The following is a 17,859-nucleotide window of genomic DNA, read 5'->3' on the forward strand; positions in this document are numbered from 1 at the left end:
GTGTTTCTTCAAGAAGATGGGGGTGTTGAACATCCTGTTAGATATTTCTCCCGAAGGTTTAACTATTCAGTGGGGGAGAAAGAAGCCCTTGCTTTATTCTGGGCATTGAAGCATATTGAGGTATGTGTGTGGTCCCTATTGTGGTTTACACTGACCACAACCCACTTACTTTCCTGCACACCATATCTTTGCCTAAAAAGCAGGATTATGCGCTGGTCTTTGTTCCTGCAGGCGTTTGGATGTACGACATGTAAAAAGTGTGGATAATGTGCTTTAACGTGTACCGATTTCGTCGATCTTCGGACGCTCGTTGTTTGTTTTTATTTTCCGTTGGTGGTCTTTACAGGGTTTACTTTGTCCTTCATGTTGTCTGGCTTCTGCTCTCCTGTCACTTGGTCTCCATTTCTTTCTCTTAAATTGTTGCTTCCAGGTAACGTGGTTGCTGAGGTTGGTTGGGGTCAGGTGATTTGGTTGGGTTGGTATCATATGGGCATACGATGGGCCTCTTACCTTTATGGTTTGTATACTATTTTGTGTCTGAACCGTTATGGTTTTTGATCAGTTGTATTGGTGTATTTGTGTGGTTGTGGGTTTTGTTTTCAGGTCTTTGCTAGTTCCTGCTTTTCATAGTATTGGGTGTTAATACCCCCCTCGGTTTCCCTGCCTCCTTCTCTGTGTTTATATCTGCAGATTGGGGACAGGTGGAGCTGACTGGGTCGTTAAGGTGACAAGTTGCACCTGGGTTTGGGATCAACTAGGTGATAAAAGAGGTCCTGGTGCCCAGTCCTGCCTCTCTCTCTCAATCCACAAGTACCATTTTGTTTTGTAATCTGGTTGATTCATTTTTCGCACCATTAACACTTACACACGAATGCACCATTAACACTCATCCATGCATCTCCATTACATCCCTCACAAGTTAGTTTTCTTGGTCAAATCTAGGCTAAGCAATATGCCTCCCTCAACAGTCAGATGTCAAACAACATCCCTTACATCCCGTACAAGTAATATCCCAAAATATCCCTCCCAGGAACGCTGTACATCAGATACGATTAGCACGGTTAGTGAATACCCGTGCCAAAATCTTATCAGTATTCCGTGACCTTAAAGGCCTCAAATTTTCCAGCTTCTCCCTGCTCCAATGGTTTTAGAATATTTAACAAACCTGTGGACAATGATTCTGGAACTATCTGTGCCTGTTCCATGTACACGTCCAACAATACAGGTGCAAAATATCCACAAATTGATGATTAAAACTCACTTCTCAGCCCATCTGATCCCAGACTTTTTTTTCCTATTACTGGCCAAGATGTCCTCCAATATCTCCTTAACCGTCATATCTTTGCCATACATTTTTCGTTCAGCTTCAGGTAATTTAGCATCATTTAAAACCAAAAACCTCACTACAGCCTTGTTCGCCCCCCGCCCCCATTGCCCCCATACATGCACTCTTTTCAATGTTATGTACAGCAGCCTGAGCTTTCATAAAGCCTGCCACATCATAACCCTCCACCTTATCAACTTTTTCCAGCTCAATGTCAATTAATTTATTCAAAGCTATCCGCTCCCTCTTTAAAAGAAAATCCGTCCGTCTTGCATCGTCAAAACTCAAATCTCTAATCTTGTCCTTTAGACCATCCCACCACAATCCAATGTTAACACATTTAAAACCACTCAACATTTCTCTGTTTAATACAATCGGCAATCATATCAATATATTTTTCTTATTTTAGTAGCTCAGCATTCAAACACCATAACACCACCCCCTCTAGTAGGCACACTATGACCCAGCAAGAGCCCAAGAACAGCATAATCACATAAAACATTTAAATGATACCTAAAATCTTGAGAACATATTGCACCACATTTACAGCCGCTGAACAATAATCAATGCAAGTGTCTCACCGACTCCTCATGGCCGCAGCCTGGTCGGGTGTCCTCACCATCATGCCCCGGGACTGCATAACGGCCCTGACCTGGAGGATCTCGTGGATGACAAGTTCCCGTTGACGGTTCAGAAGAGCCGGTTGCGCCAAACCACTGTGGGCTCGCCTGTAGCAAGCCCGTGCACTGGACACACTGGTACGCGCTCCTGCAAAAGAGAAAGGAGATGATGATATCACCATGCATTCCATTACTCTAGACAAAAACGAATGCTCCGGTTGGAACGTTATTGGACATATATGATAATAACGTCCTGAAGATTGATTCTTAGTTTGACCAGTTTATTCGACCTGGAATAGTCGTGACTCAAATCGTGAAATATCTGCTTTTATTATTCCTTCGGGTCTTTTCTCCTATTCGGTCAGGAGTTGAGGGCCTACGCAATGTTCCTGCTATGTTTTAGCGTCTGATGAATAGGGTGACCTCTGGCCTTGAAAGCTATGCTGTTTATCTAGATGATTGTGGTTGTTTTGTGGTGACACTTGGGAGCGCGATCTTGTGAAGATACCAGACTCTGTTTGAACATTTGGCTGAGGCCTGTCTCACTGTGAACTTTGCCAACTGAATTTGCCCAGGCAACAGTAACCTACCTCGGCAGAGTGGTTGGGCAGGGTCGTGTTCTCACGGTGCAGGCTAAAGTGGCCACTATCAATCTGTTTCCACCGCCCACCACCAAGAAGGAGCTGCAACGCTTCCTAGGTATGGTTGGGTACTTTCAGGGGGTTTTGCTTCAACTTCCCCATGGTTGTAGAGCATCTCTGACTGATCTGTTGAAGGAGAGGGCTGATTTAATCTGGTCTTCCTGCTGTCAGAGTGCCTTTGAAAATGTGAAACTGCTTCTTCGTTCTGACCCTGTGTTGGCTGCCCCATGATTTGAACTGCCTTTCAGCCTATATGTGGATACAGGTAACGTAGGGGCAGGTGTTGTGTTTCTTCAAGAAGATGGGGGTGTTGAACATCCTGTTAGTTATTTCTCCCGAAGGTTTAACTATTCAGTGGGGGAGAAAGAAGCCCTTGCTTTATTCTGGGCATTGAAGCATATTGAGGTATGTGTGTGGTCCCTATTGTGGTTTACACTGACCACAACCCACTTACTTTCCTGCACACCATATCTTTGCCTAAAAAGCAGGATTATGCGCTGGTCTTTGTTCCTGCAGGCGTTTGGATGTACGACATGTAAAAAGTGTGGATAATGTGCTTTAACGTGTACCGATTTCGTCGATCTTCGGACGCTCGTTGTTTGTTTTTATTTTCCGTTGGTGGTCTTTACAGGGTTTACTTTGTCCTTCCTGTTGCTCTGGCTTCTGCTCTCCTGTCACTTGGTCTCCATTTCTTTCTCTTAAATTGTTGCTTCCAGGTACCGTGGTTGCTGAGGTTGGTTGGGGTCAGGTGATTTGGTTGGGTTGGTATCATATGGGCATACGATGGGCCTCTTACCTTTATGGTTTGTATACTATTTTGTGTCTGAACCGTTATGGTTTTTGATCAGTTGTATTGGTGTATTTGTGTGGTTGTGGGTTTTGTTTTCAGGTCTTTGCTAGTTCCTGCTTTTCATAGTATTGGGTGTTAATACCCCCCTCGGTTTCCCTGCCTCCTTCTCTGTGTTTATATCTGCAGATTGGGGACAGGTGGAGCTGACTGGGTCGTTAAGGTGACAAGTTGCACCTGGGTTTGGGATCAACTAGGTGATAAAAGAGGTCCTGGTGCCCAGTCCTGCCTCTCTCTCTCAATCCACAAGTACCATTTTGTTTTGTGATCTGGTTGATTCGTTTTTCGCACCATTAACACTTACACACGAATGCACCATTAACACTCATCCATGCATCTCCATTACATCCCTCACAAGTTAGATTTCTTGTTCAAATCTAGGCTAAGCAATATGCCTCCCTCAACAGTCAGATGTCAAACAACATCCCTTACATCCCGTACAAGTAATATCCCAAAGTATCCCTCCCAGGAACGCTGTACATCAGATACGATTAGCACGGTTAGTGAATACCCGTGCCAAAATCTTATCAGTATTCCGTGACCTTAAAGGCCTCAAATTTTCCAGCTTCTCCCTGCTCCAATGGTTTTAGAATATTTAACAAACCTGTGGACAATGATTCTGGAACTATCTGTGCCTGTTCCATGTACACGTCCAACAATACAGGTGCAAAATATCCACAAATTGATGATTAAAACTCACTTCTCAGCCCATCTGATCCCAGACTTTTTTTCCTATTACTGGCCAAGATGTCCTCCAATATCTCCTTAACCGTCATATCTTTGCCATACATTTTTCGTTCAGCTTCAGGTAATTTAGCATCATTTAAAACCAAAAACCTCACTACAGCCTTGTTCGCCCCCCGCCCCCATTGCCCCCATACATGCACTCTTTTCAATGTTATGTACAGCAGCCTGAGCTTTCATAAAGCCTGCCACATCATAACCCTCCACCTTATCAACTTTTTCCAGCTCAATGTCAATTAATTTATTCAAAGCTATCCGCTCCCTCTTTAAAAGAAAATCCGTCCGTCTTGCATCGTCAAAACTCAAATCTCTAATCTTGTCCTTTAGACCATCCCACCACAATCCAATGTTAACACATTTAAAACCACTCAACATTTCTCTGTTTAATACAATCGGCAATCATATCAATATATTTTTCTTATTTTAGTAGCTCAGCATTCAAACACCATAACACCACCCCCTCTAGTAGGCACACTATGACCCAGCAAGAGCCCAAGAACGGCATAATCACATAAAACATTTAAATGATACCTAAATCTTGAGAATATAATTGCAACACATTTACAGCCGCTGAACATTAAACAATGCGGCGTTGACAGAGACCTTTTTAAAACAATCCTGCCTCCTCAAGTAAGCTCTCTCACCTGGATGACATAAATCACTCAACGATCCTTCATTACCCCCAGCAAGTTGAGCCTTAACAGATCATAGCACAACAATTGCATTCCTTTACGTGTCCAGTTTAGTCAAACGAACGTTAAAAATCCCCCAACCAATATACAGGTACCCACACAATGTTATGTAAGCGCACATATTTTGGAAGGTAATCATTCTGAAATTTTGCACAAGTACTGTTGCCCTCTTGTATTTTTCACTGAAATTGTCCACATCATCCTATCTCAATGTTTGTTTTAACTTGTTAATTTTAAAGATGGTGATAAAAAAACAAAAACGTATATTTTTTTAATTGTTTTATCTATTGTGTTATATTCTCCTTCATTCAATTCACATGTACACAAACTTCAGAGTGTTTTCTTTCAAATTTGTACCAAGAATAAGCATATCCTTGGTTCTGTGCCTCAGGGTATGTCTTCAGGCGGAAATTGCACAAAGTAGGTGGGGTGTTAATGTATTGTAATGTAACTGTAAGAGGTTAATTAAAATAGCAATCCCACATGTCCTCTCCCTACCATTACTAAAATTAAGCAAATCCATCCATCACTTTTCTTACCCCATCCACCATAATGTCAGGCCAGTGAAGGCATGAAATAACCTGAAGTAGGCTTACGGTCTCGTCTAACTTTTCCATATCTCTTAGTCTCATTACTATTGACAGATATAACGTACACCATGAGTAGGATTATGATGTTTATTGTTTCCATCATCAAGACTCAAGTCTTTTTCTTCTTGATCTTGACCAGCCTCCTTTCCTTCGCTTCTTTCCTCACTCTTTGGACTTCATCTGAGGACACGTCACGCACAGAGTCCTTACTCTTAGAGGATTCACCCTTCACCTCCATGGTTTTAGGACTAGCGTCAGATATAAAACGTTCATGATCAGCACCCCCTCCACCCTCCGGCTCATTTCCATGCTAGACCCGATTCCATCTGCCACAGTAGATTCATCACCCTCTTCTCCTTCACCATCCTGGCCTCCTTTTTCTCCCTCCCGTCCTCTCCTCCGTCACACTCTCTTCTACCACCACCTTCTGTTGTTTCATGTCATCACCGTCTGTCGGCCTACGCGTGCAGTGGATGCTCTCTCACCACACCCATTGCAAGGTCTTCCCACTTTCGCGACGCACTCTCGCATAATGCCCTTGTATTCTGCATCGCCTTCATAAAAACATCATGGCAATTCGGGACTACGTGGCCAGGCTGAATACAAATTCGGCACACTTTAACTTGCCTGTCGTGTATCACACGGAATTATTTAGCCCCCTCCAACATCTCAAACTTTGCAGAATACGGTAGTGAGTGCATCGCGTCTGAGAACCGGACCTTGCAGAAACTCGTTTTGCTACCAGCAGGTTGTGGGAGGACCACAGTGCTTCCAAACCTGTGCCGTTCCCAAAAGGAAGATCACGGACACTGATCAGTTCCTGGTACTGATCAGAAATGCCATCTGTTATGCGAGAGACTGAAACACACAGCTTGTATTCCTAAATTTAGATTTTGATCGAGCCACATCACCTACAGGCCCCTGGCAGCTCTGCACTCCCAGAGCAAGTGTCTCACCGACTCCTCATGGCCGCAGCCTGGTCGGGTGTCCTCACCATGCCCCGGGACTGCATAACGGCCCTGACCTGGAGGATCTCGTGTTAGAACCTTAGTAAAAACGTTTTACAGTCAAAATTTTAAAAGGGTAATCGGTCTCCAGTTTGTCTTGTGTAAAAGAGTCTCAATCCCTACTCTAAAACTGTCAAGTTGTCCAAAGTCAGTAACGACAGAAGTTTGTCGGCTAAGACATCCCAAAAGTTCAGATAAAACTCCAAGGGGAGGCTGTCCTCCCCTTGTGACTTACCCCTCTTAAAATGTTTCAGTCCTTTATCAATTTCTGTCATTGTCAGGTCTTTTGTCAGGTTGTCTGTGTTGAGTAAGGTCCTGTCAATGTATGTTGAAATGTATGTTTCCCATTGTTTCCTCACACAAATATTTTACTCCAAACGGTTCCCCATAAACATCCTCGACTACTTTTATTCCCTCTGTTTTTAAAACCCATCTTTGTTTTTAATCCTGTCATTGTCCTACCCTTTCTAACTATTTTCTTAAAGTGCCTCGTACACGTCTCCCCTTCTAATTCCCTCTCCTTTACTTCTTAAAATAACCCCCTACTTTTCTGTTTTGCTAAAAATGCCATTTCCTTTAATTTCATGGTTAAAATCAAAGACATCGGATGATTAAAAAGGTTTCTCAGCAAAAAAAACATAAGCATAATAAAACAAACCACCACAAATACTCAAAATAAGGCATTTAAATCATAAAACAAACAAACCCTCAAAATTATAACCCAGGGGAGCACCGTCCCTTCCTTAGACGGCCCGCTAGGACATGGGCTGCCACCTTGTAGTCTGCGCACAATAGCGTAATGGGCCTTTAGTTCCCTAGGTTCGATAGGCATTCCTTTCCCCTTTCTTGAAAAGCAGTGTCAAGACCCCAGAAGCCCTGAATAATACACTCCTTTTTTCCCGGACGAAAATCTCTGCCCAAAATTTCCCAAAGGGTAACATTAATCTCCCGAGGATGCCTATCGTAACCTGGAACCTTGTCGGTTGGTAAAACCCACAAAGCAGCCTCAACCTCCGCAAGCTCGAAAGGGCGGTCAAGATCAGAGGCTGCCTCTGGTGGAACCTTTTCCCTCAAAAACCCTAAGACATGTTCTGTTGAACCATCTATGTCCTTCTCCCTAAAAGATTACTGGTAGGAGGACGCCGCTTCCACCATGCCCTTGGGGTCAGAAACCATTCCCCCCCTACTGTTTGCAGCTGAGGAACACCTGCTTTGGCACAGTCAGCTTTAACCGGTTTTAAAAAATGTGAACTTTGACACCTAAAGAGAAAGTCCCGAGCCTTCCCCTGAAAATACAGCCCAAACTTACTTTTTAAAACCTCCATCCTCTCCACATTCCTCCCCTCACCCTTGTTCTCAGCTGACACCAAGGCAATCAGCTCCCCCTGAAGCCGTTGAAAACCTCCCTATCTGTACGGGCCGTAGCGACACAATGCAAAACGGCCAGGGTGCGCACATTGCGCTTTACACCCCCCCCCACCATTCGACCCTGGAACCAAAAAATGGCTTGAGGTCACCCAATATCTCATAATGGGATTTGAAAGCATCCCTAAAAGAAAGATCTGCCAAAATGTGAGAGTTTAATTTCCAAAAAACTATGCCAAAAATTGGCACTTCTACCGAGAACACACAAAAAAAAAAATGTAACCACAGAAACCAAATAGGGTAGGCTAAAGTCTCCAGTGCTTTCGAAGGAGTCAATGAAATCCCCGCCCACAACCACAGTTCGGTTAGTAACGGCAACATCTGGCAGGAACAAAAAAAAATATATTCTACCTCGAGGTTCAGCAGGTGCCCACTCCAGTCTGCATCAACCACTAAAACACTCCCCTTTATGACAGAAAAAGAACCTACCAAACAAAATCCCCACCCCAGAAGAGTGCACCCTCCCAACCCCCATCTGGACTCTCCCTTCGTCTAGTGGTTAGAGTGTTGGACTAGTAACCGAAAGGTTGCAAGTTCAAATCCCTGAGTTGACAAGGTACAAATCTGTCGTTCTGCCCCTGAACAGGCAGTTAACCCACTGTTTCTAGGCCTTCATTGAAAATAAGAATTTGTTCTTAACTGACTTGCCTAGTTAAATAAAGGTAAAATAATAAATAAATAACAATTCTGGCCTTTGAATCTACCGTCCTCTCATCGATGGAAACGTTCTGGGCAGGCTGAAAATAGGTCTTGCAGGCCTCAACGAGGCTGGGGTGTTGTGGAAATTTCCTGTATTTACCAAATAATGAGAGCAAACCACACACAGTCCGTCAGTTATCACAAAGTCCATCTTTAATTATATGAGCTCCATCACAAACCCTTTGACTTTCAGATCATTTCAGTGTCTAAAAATGAATTCTCTGAGAGTCCCTTACATACCTGAGATCCTTTATAGCAGACACACATAGCCAGACAGCATTGGCCATAATTTATCGTTAAGCTTTGTCTCCTAAACCATGTTATTTTCTCAAACTCAGAACCATAAATAAATCCTCATTATCAACAGGCATATATCAAATCCACCCTATCTTGACAAGATCACAGAGACACATTGACTGGCACACAGACATTGTGGAGCCAAGAGATATACGCTTGACCTCTCCCCTCTCTCCGGCCCACGTAACTTAGTCCTGACAATTAACAGATAACTGCAAACCCGGCCACAGTATTATACAAAAATAAACATTCTGATGAGAAGTAACTTATGAACATATGATGAATTTAAAACATCTTATGTTACCAACTAATTCTGATTATTCCCCAACAGGGGTAGAGAGGTTTCATTTTGCAGAGCCTATCAAACCTTGCTGTGCCTCTCTTCTTCTCGGTCACTGATATGAAGCGCCAGTGAGATTGTCAGAAACCTTTTGCATGATTTGACAGTGAAGGGAAAAGGCAGTTGATAGACTACTGGAAAACTGCTCCTCTCTATCAGGGTTTTTAGCTTCACAAGATCCGTGTAAATGACCATTGACTTGAAACAAGAAACATCTGACATGGAAATTGGCTTCCATCCCTCTTTCTTGCCTGCCTGCTTCTTTAGCACCACACTTATTTGTGTTTGACACCAGGGAATCAACAACTGCAGAGGTGAAAAACAGCTGAAAAAGTTGCATGGGACTGTACTTGGAGGTTATATCCAGCTGAGGTCCCGATGGCCTTTTCGGTCTGAATACTGGAGGTGTAGGCAACACATCCTCCTCCAGCACAGAGTGCCAATGACCCTTCTCTCTGATTGCAGGTTTAGCTCTTCCCCACCTCCGCTTCTTTGTCACAGACTTCACACCTGGCAGGGCGGGCGTAGGTGTGGAGCCGGACACAGCAGGGGTCCGGCTAGAAAATCCTGCTACTGTGGGGGATGGGCACCGTGGCAGTGGGGGCTCCCAATCAGAATCAGAGGGACTGTGAAATAAAGACACAAACACTTATTATATACAGAGTAGGGAACGTAAATCACTAAGGTGAGGTTCTGTTCCGTTCCATGTTTTAGATCAAATGCATCTAAAATACATCTATTTACAGACACACACACCCACAATGTGGAGCCACTTCAAACATTTCATTACTGAATATATAAAAATGTGTCAAATAAAAATAAATAATAAATAAATAAAAATAAATAAAAATATCTGGGGCAGCAGCGTAGCCTAGTGGTTAGAGTGTTGGACTAGTAACCAGAAGGTTGCAAGTTCAAACCCCCAAGCTGACAAGGTCTGTCGTTGTGCCCCTGAACAGGCAGTTAACCCACTGTTCCTAGGCCATCATTGAAAATAAGAATTTGTTCTTAACTGACTTGCCTAGTTAAATAAAGGTAAAATAAAAAAAATCTGAAATTAGGAGTCCAAACTTGTCTTACAATCTGATACATCTTCTTATAACTCTGTGTCTCAATCTCGTCAATAATATCATGTAGATCTGTATAACTGGACTTTGCCTTTGATTTTCCAGATTTACTCGCTATAATTCTTTTAATAAAATAGCAGAAAATGATCTCGACTCAATACTGCTTCGCGCAAACAAAGTGTCTCCTTCGGGTAGAAATTTCCATGGCGAATGGCTGTGTTACGCTCGACTTTCGTTCAAGAGCTCGTCTTCCATTAGATATTGACGTATACCTCAGCCCATTGGCTATCTACCAAGCGAGATTTCAAGACGATCAATGGTGATTGGGCAGAAATACAGTCATTCAAAGAAGCACTGGTGATATCATGGGCACGCAGGAGGTCATTGTTTGGTGTGTTCAAATCAGTTTCTTTCGGTCCATACGCCCCATCAGGTATGGTTGTGTTACAAACAGAGGATTACAATGAAACCACGTGTGAGTAATTGCATGAATGTTTCGTTGAAAGGTGAAGGAAGGATACGGAATTCATGACTCAAGCCGTTTACAAAATGTGTGGTGTTACACTATAAAAATGGATTTAATCGAACAAAACAACCATTTATTGTGAAGATTGGACCTTTTGTATTGCCAAAAGAATAAGATCTTCAAAGGTAATTGATTATTTTATTGCTATTTCTGACTTTTGTGTCGCTAATGCTTGGTTGGAAAATGCTAGTAATATGTGTGTGTGGCGCGCTGTCGTCAGATTATCGTAAGGATTGCTTTCGAAGAAAAGCATTTTTAAAATCTGACACTGCGGTTGGATTAAGAGGAAGATAGATATTAAGCTTTTAAATTATGTTAGATACATGTATTTACAAGAACGTTTAATATTACGAATTGTGCATTTAGTTTCTTTGCGATATGCTATTTCACTGGATGTTAGCCTATGCGGGACGCTAACATAGCCTAGAGAGGTTAAATAAACCTCTTGTAAAAAGAGAACACGGAAGGAGACACAGGAAAGGTACTGAAACACTCCTTTCTTCCCCATATCCCTTAATCCCCTTACATTCACTGTTACTACTGTAAAAAGGGCCATATAAAGGAAGGAACTAAACAAGATCACCCAGGGTCTCAATGTAGTCTCTCTCAGACAGGAGCCACCCCCATCCCATAGCCATTCACCCCTTCCAGGTACCTGTTCAGCAGGGCTGGAAAAGGAGTCCACACAGGTTGGAACCTGTCCTAGGATGCTTGCACAGGACTGGAAGAGTGGTCTTCCCCGGACAGTACCTGTGCACAGTACAGGTGAAATGGCTGGAAACGGAAGGAAGCCTCCTCATTGAAGCCTCCTCAGGGATTGGTGTCCATCTCCGAGGTGCCTGTCCCAGGAAGCACAGGAACCAAACAGGACCCCTGGACCTGATCCCCAGACCCCACCATCGAGGCTTCAGAGACCGCCAGCGCAAGAACCTTCAAAACAACTGGATCCTGGGTCTCAGCCCCCACATCTGACCGTTCATCCCTGGTATCAGGGTTCAGCACTGTAAACCGGTTGGAGATGGCCATCGATGGCCTCCTGTGCTTTCCACCGCCACCCGGTCAGTGACCCTCCTCTTCTTCCTTTTCCCCTTGTACACCATCCCGGACACTCTATTGTCCTAAGATACCTATCCAGTCGACCCGCTAGCCGAAGACGACCTCATCTTTCACGAAATGGTTCAGGTAGACGAGTCGTCTGACATTTCACTCAGCAGACTATCCTCCCAGGCTCCAGTCAGCAGCTCCATCTCCTCAAATCCCCTTCGGACCTCCTTTACTGCAGCTTCCCCTGGGGCTTTCGCCACCTCCGCTGCTGCCACTCAAATTTCCTAAAGAACTCCTCTATTGGCCGGAGAAGAGGGCCCGCAGCACCTTCCTCGAGGCCATCACCGGCTGCCTCCGCATAGGTCCATTGTCTATTTGGGCAGTCTTTAAACAAGTGGCCCTGCTTCCCACAGCCATTGCTGACTTGCGCCTTGACCTGGTTTCCCACAGTTTCTGCACTTCATCAGGTTGCGCCCCATGGGCCAAATGACCAAAGCTACGGCAGTGTCTGAATTAAACAGGTAACCCCGGTCCGCTCCAATGGAGAAATAGGCTGGTGGGTGAACCAACTTATGGACTCCTTCCGGATCCCTGTTCAGTCCGACACGGAACTGTCTCCTCCCTGACCAGATCCCGTAGGTACCGTACCCCAGGACTCACTTTCCCAAACCGGCATAGGAAAGCCCCGAATCTGTCTCCCACATAGGGATTGTAAATGTGCACGGTGATAATCTTTAAATCCAACCGGCACAAGGGAAAAACCTGAATGTTTGAGAATGGCACACTGGCTGGCTTCTCTTTGCAGGTGAAATGGCTGGAAACGGGGTCCCCATGAAGGGCGCTTCGCCCTTCTTTCAGTTTGAATGTTTCTTATTTTTATCTCTCTTTCCTTCTTCTTCTGCTTGCTTTTCACATAGCTTTGTGTATTTTTTCCCCTTGACAATGGGAGAAAAGTGTTGCACCGTTCCCGGAGGAACTGCAATACCGGGTCGATGTGTGGAGCGGACGGAGCAAGCCCCATTTCCGACTCCCTGTTCGAAAAATCAATTTAGTATGTAGTCCCCCGATGGGGGACGTATCAGATATTAAACTGATAAGAACAGATTTTTTTTTTTTTTTTTTTAATAATTTATTACTTACAATGCCATTCATTCATACAATTCAAAATCATAATTTTCTTTCAAACTCAAATAATGGCATTTTTAATTAACAAAGAACACACAAACCAAAACAAAAACTCAGGGGAGCATCGTCCCTCCCCGTCATACCTAACCAATACCTTTCCCTATCTCCCCGTCCCTAATCTATTCCCTTATAAATCTAACTCTATGACTCCCAGCCCTAAACCCCCCTTCCACCTCTCCCGTGCCGCATGCTGCCCCCACTTCCTCTCCTCCCTCTTCATCCTCTTAAATCTCCTTCCACCCTCCTCACTATCCCTTCCACCCCCCAATCTCTCCCTGTCTTGACCAAATTCTGCCTGGCTTCCCACAGTCCACGTTTAAAGAGACTCATGAGAAGCCAGAGCAGAAACCTGTCCCTATCTGTTCCCCTCTCTCTCCCTACACCTGTTTCTAACCTCGCCCAGGTCAAAACAAAATCAGCCCTTACAAAATCCTAACAACACCCGTGCCCTAGCCCATACTACTCCGGCAAAGGCACAGTCCCAAAAGGCATGGTGCACACTCTCCTCCCTGCCACAAGCGGATCTTGGACAGGTGGGGGATCGCGCCAAACTATGCCGGTACATCGCGCCAAACTATGCCGGCACTTGTGGAGGCTCAACCAACTCAGGTCCGTGTTGTCCAGGCCCCGCGCCGGCACTCCCTCCCAGACCACCGACGAGATGCCCGCTACAGGCGCAGGACTCCCTGCCTGCCTGACCTCCTCGTACAGGTGCCTGTGGTCTAAACCTACCCGGGCAACTTCAACCTCGGGGTGCGCACGCAGCCACTTGGCCGCATGGCCAAAGTGCCACGGCAGCTGTTCCGCCCGAGGACCCGTGTTAGACCACACCATTACGCTTCTCGCTTGGTAGGAGAAGAACACCCGCAGGAGGTAAACGGACAGGTGTATCACCGGATGAGCCAGTTCCGTCAACACAAAGGACACAATGATTGTGTCCAGCTTGAGGGGGGATGTCCCTCCCCGATGGGACAGAGCATGCGTGCCCTGGCGACCCACTCATACCTGCCACCCCACATGAACTGAAACACAGGCCTCCTCAGACAAGCCGGCAATGGGTAGATGTATGCCAAATACAACAGAGATGGCAATACATCCACCTTTAGGACCAGGACCTTTGCCTATAAATGACAACAACCTAGCCTTCCATATTGCAAGCTTCCTCTGTACCACTGCGATACCCATGTTCCAGTTCAGCGTCGCTGAGCCGGAGGTCTCAAAATGGACCCCAAGAATCCTCAGGGCCCCCTCACAGAGAGATAACCCCCCAGGCACATCCGTCCTACCGCGCCATCTTCCGAAAAACTTAACGGAAGACTTTGCATGGTTCAGAACTGCCCCCGACGCTCGGGTGAAATCCCCACTGATGACAAGGGACCTTGTCAGGCACGAGTCCTTGCATAGCAGCAAGGAAGTGTCATTGGCGTACTGCGTCATATTAACATGCAGCCCACCGCTTCCAGGGATCAACAAGCCCTCCACCCCCGTGTCTGCCCTAATGGCATCCCCCAGAGGCTCCATGTACAGAACAAAGAGGAGTGCTGAGAGCGGGCACCCCTGCCTGACCCCAGACGAGAGGTCAAAAACGTCAGCCAAGTGACGTTTACGCTAACTCGACACCCCGCTCCGACATATAAAGTACGGATCCATCCTATATACTTCTCCCCAAATCCTAATCTACCTAACACCCTGAATAGAAAAGATCTATTCACGCGATCAAAGGCTTTCGCCTGATCAAGCGCTGCTACCATTAAAGGCAGACCTCTATATTCAACCCAAGCGATGGAGTCCCTGATCAACTGAAGGTTCCATCTAATAGAGCGTCCCTCTACCCTGCACGTCTGATCCTCGTGGATGACGTAGGGAAGGGCTGTGCGCAACCGGTCCGCTAAGACCTTTGCAAGCAACTTGTAGTCTACACACAGCATGGTCAATGGCCGCCAGTTGCCATGGTCTGTTGCGTCCCACCTTCTTGTAAAGAAGTGACAGCACACCAACAGCCATTGATCCCCCCCGGGACCCCCGTCTCAAGGATGGCCTTCAAGACTTCGAGGACCACTGGTCCAAGTATACCCCAAAACTTGAGGTAAAACTCGGCCGGCAGCCCATCCATCCCAGGTACCTTCCCTTTTCCCATCCTCCTGAGTGCGCTCTCAACCTCTTCAAGGGAGATCTGAGCCTCCATAGCTTCTCTAATGTCCGGCAATCGCCGGGACAAGTGTTCTAAAAACACACTTCCCTGCTCTACATCTACCTCTCTCCCTAAAGAAACCTCGGAAATGGTTAGTGGTCACTCTGACCATCTCCTCCGGCTCTCTAGCTACACTACCATCTTCTCCTCTAACTCCATCTTCTCCTCTAACTCCTTCCTACTCTGCCTGGCCCTAACCGACTTAAAGAACATAGCGGAACAAGTCTCATTATGTTCTAAAAAGCCACTATGCGCACACTCCAGGAAAGCTCGAGCATTCCACTCCTGCAGCTCCCTGAGCTGCGCCTTCAGGGCTGAGAATCTCTCCAAGTCAATAGACCGAATTTGCCTGCCTTGTACTCGAGTTCTATTAACCTTTGGATACGATCCCCCTCCCTCCTTTCCTCCCTTTTCTTTCTCTTACAATATCCTATTATAAAAGCCCTAATCCTTACCTTAACTAAATACCTCCACTCTAACACCCCCTCACACATGGACCGGAGGCCATCAAGCTTCCGAAAGAAACCAAAAAAGGCGTCAACGAAAGCCCGCTCCTCCAGCACATCCCGATCTAACTTCCGGTACCCCCTACCGAAGAGGCAGACTGGCAACCCCACCTGCAGGAACACCCCGTCGTGGTCCGAAAAGAACACAGGCAACAGGCGCCCAGACAACTGACCCAAAGACCTGGATACAAAAATGTAGTCGAGCCTCCGCGCAACCCCCCTGGAGTTGCGCCATGTAGGACCGGCCAATGTCGGAGTAGTGTGCAGGCCGCCATCAACCAGACCATGGCAAGCCATTAGTCCGGTGATAGCGCCTGCACTACTATCCCCTCCTATCCCCAAATCTATGTTAAAATCACCTCCTATAACCAAGTGCCTATTTGTGACACACAGAGGCGTCAGACAGTCCACCATCCCCCTCCTGTCTACCACCACTAACCTATACCTACTATCCCTAAATGTGATATCCACCCCTAAAACCCTCCCCTGCATTACAACAAAAGTGCCCTCTACCTTTACCTCCCTATTCCCAAACAAAATCCCTACTCCTGTTGAGCGCACCCCTCCTATACTCCAAAATGACTCTCCCTTATCCCACTCCCTCTTAAATCTCACGACATCCCCTCCATCCCTCAGGTGAATCTCCTGTACAAAACAAACATCAAAACTCACCCCCTCTAAAAAACTAAACACCGCCCTCCTCTTAACAAAATCCCTCATACCCCTTACATTTAAACTAAACAATTTAATAGCAATATTCATTAATTATTTACAACAAAAAACCTCAATAAATAAACCCAAACCAAAAACAGGAGGCTCACCCGATGCTCCCCTGTTCCATCACATCCGGCGGGGACGCCCTCTCCTCTCCTGACGTCCCCCCGTCCTCCTCCATTTCTCCAACCCAGGATGCAGGTATGGTGTTAGGCCTTGAAGTGTCCTGCATCCTGGGTTCTCCACCAACACCCTCCCTTACTCCCTCCCTGAAAACTTCTGGGCCGAGGCTAGGGGACCCCATCTCCTCAAAGAGGAGTTGAGAACCCCCAGCCAGACAGTCCCAAACCCCTTCCAGGGATTCACTCTCCACCAAATCCTGAGGGGCAGAAGAAAATAATGAATCCAGAGAAACTTTTCCCTCCCCATCCCTCTCTTTGCTACCCCCTCATCCCCTCTCCATCCCCCAGATCCATCCTCTTCTTCCCTCTCTTCCTCTGAGATGGCGGCAAAGGGGTGACCATGTCCTCCATCCCCGCCAGTCCCTCCACCATCTCCCTCATTTGTTCCACCAGATCACTCCCCCACTCCATCCTTCCATTTACATTTACATTTAAGTCATTTAGCAGACGCTCTTATCCAGAGCGACTTACAAATTGGTGAATTCACCTTCTGACATCCAGTGGAACAGCCACTTTACAATAGTGCATCTAAATCATTTAAGGGGGGTGAGAAGGATTACTTATCCTATCCTAGGTATTCCTTGAAGAGGTGGGGTTTCAGGTGTCTCCGGAAGGTGGTGATTGACTCCGCTGTCCTGGCGTCGTGAGGGAGTTTGTTCCACCATTGGGGGGCCAGAGCAGCGAACAGTTTTGACTGGGCTGAATGGGAACTGTACTTCCTCAGTGGTAGGGAGGCGAGCAGGCCAGAGGTGGATGAACGCAGTGCCCTTGTTTGGGTGTAGGGCCTGATCAGAGCCTGGAGGTACTGCGGTGCCGTTCCCCTCACAGCTCCGTAGGCAAGCACCATGGTCTTGTAGCGGATGCGAGCTTCAACTGGAAGCCAGTGGAGAGAGCGGAGGAGCGGGGTGACGTGAGAGAACTTGGGAAGGTTGAACACCAGACGGGCTGCGGCGTTCTGGATGAGTTGTAGGGGTTTAATGGCACAGGCAGGGAGCCCAGCCAACAGCGAGTTGCAGTAATCCAGACGGGAGATAAGTGCCTGGATTAGGACCTGCGCCGCTTCCTGTGTGAGGCAGGGTCGTACTCTGCGGATGTTGTAGAGCATGAACCTACAGGAACGGGCCACCGCCATGATCTTAGTTGAGAACGACAGGGTGTTGTCCAGGATCACGCCAAGGTTCTTAGCGCTCTGGGAGGAGGACACAATGGAGTTGTCAA

The 17,859-nt window shown here is 46.3% G+C and overlaps 1 non-coding gene across 1 annotated transcript; it reads right to left on the minus strand.

Moving 5' to 3' along the window:
* Positions 1-12,814: 12,814 nt before the first annotated feature.
* LOC135538907 (U2 spliceosomal RNA) lies at positions 12,815-12,996 on the minus strand. The gene has a single exon (XR_010455507.1). It is a non-coding gene; the product is annotated as a U2 spliceosomal RNA (small nuclear RNA).
* Positions 12,997-17,859: the final 4,863 nt, after the last annotated feature.

The sequence above is a fragment of the Oncorhynchus masou genome, unplaced genomic scaffold (assembly GCF_036934945.1).
Source record: "Oncorhynchus masou masou isolate Uvic2021 unplaced genomic scaffold, UVic_Omas_1.1 unplaced_scaffold_30___fragment_2___debris, whole genome shotgun sequence".
NCBI classification, from domain to species: Eukaryota; Metazoa; Chordata; class Actinopteri; order Salmoniformes; family Salmonidae; genus Oncorhynchus; species Oncorhynchus masou.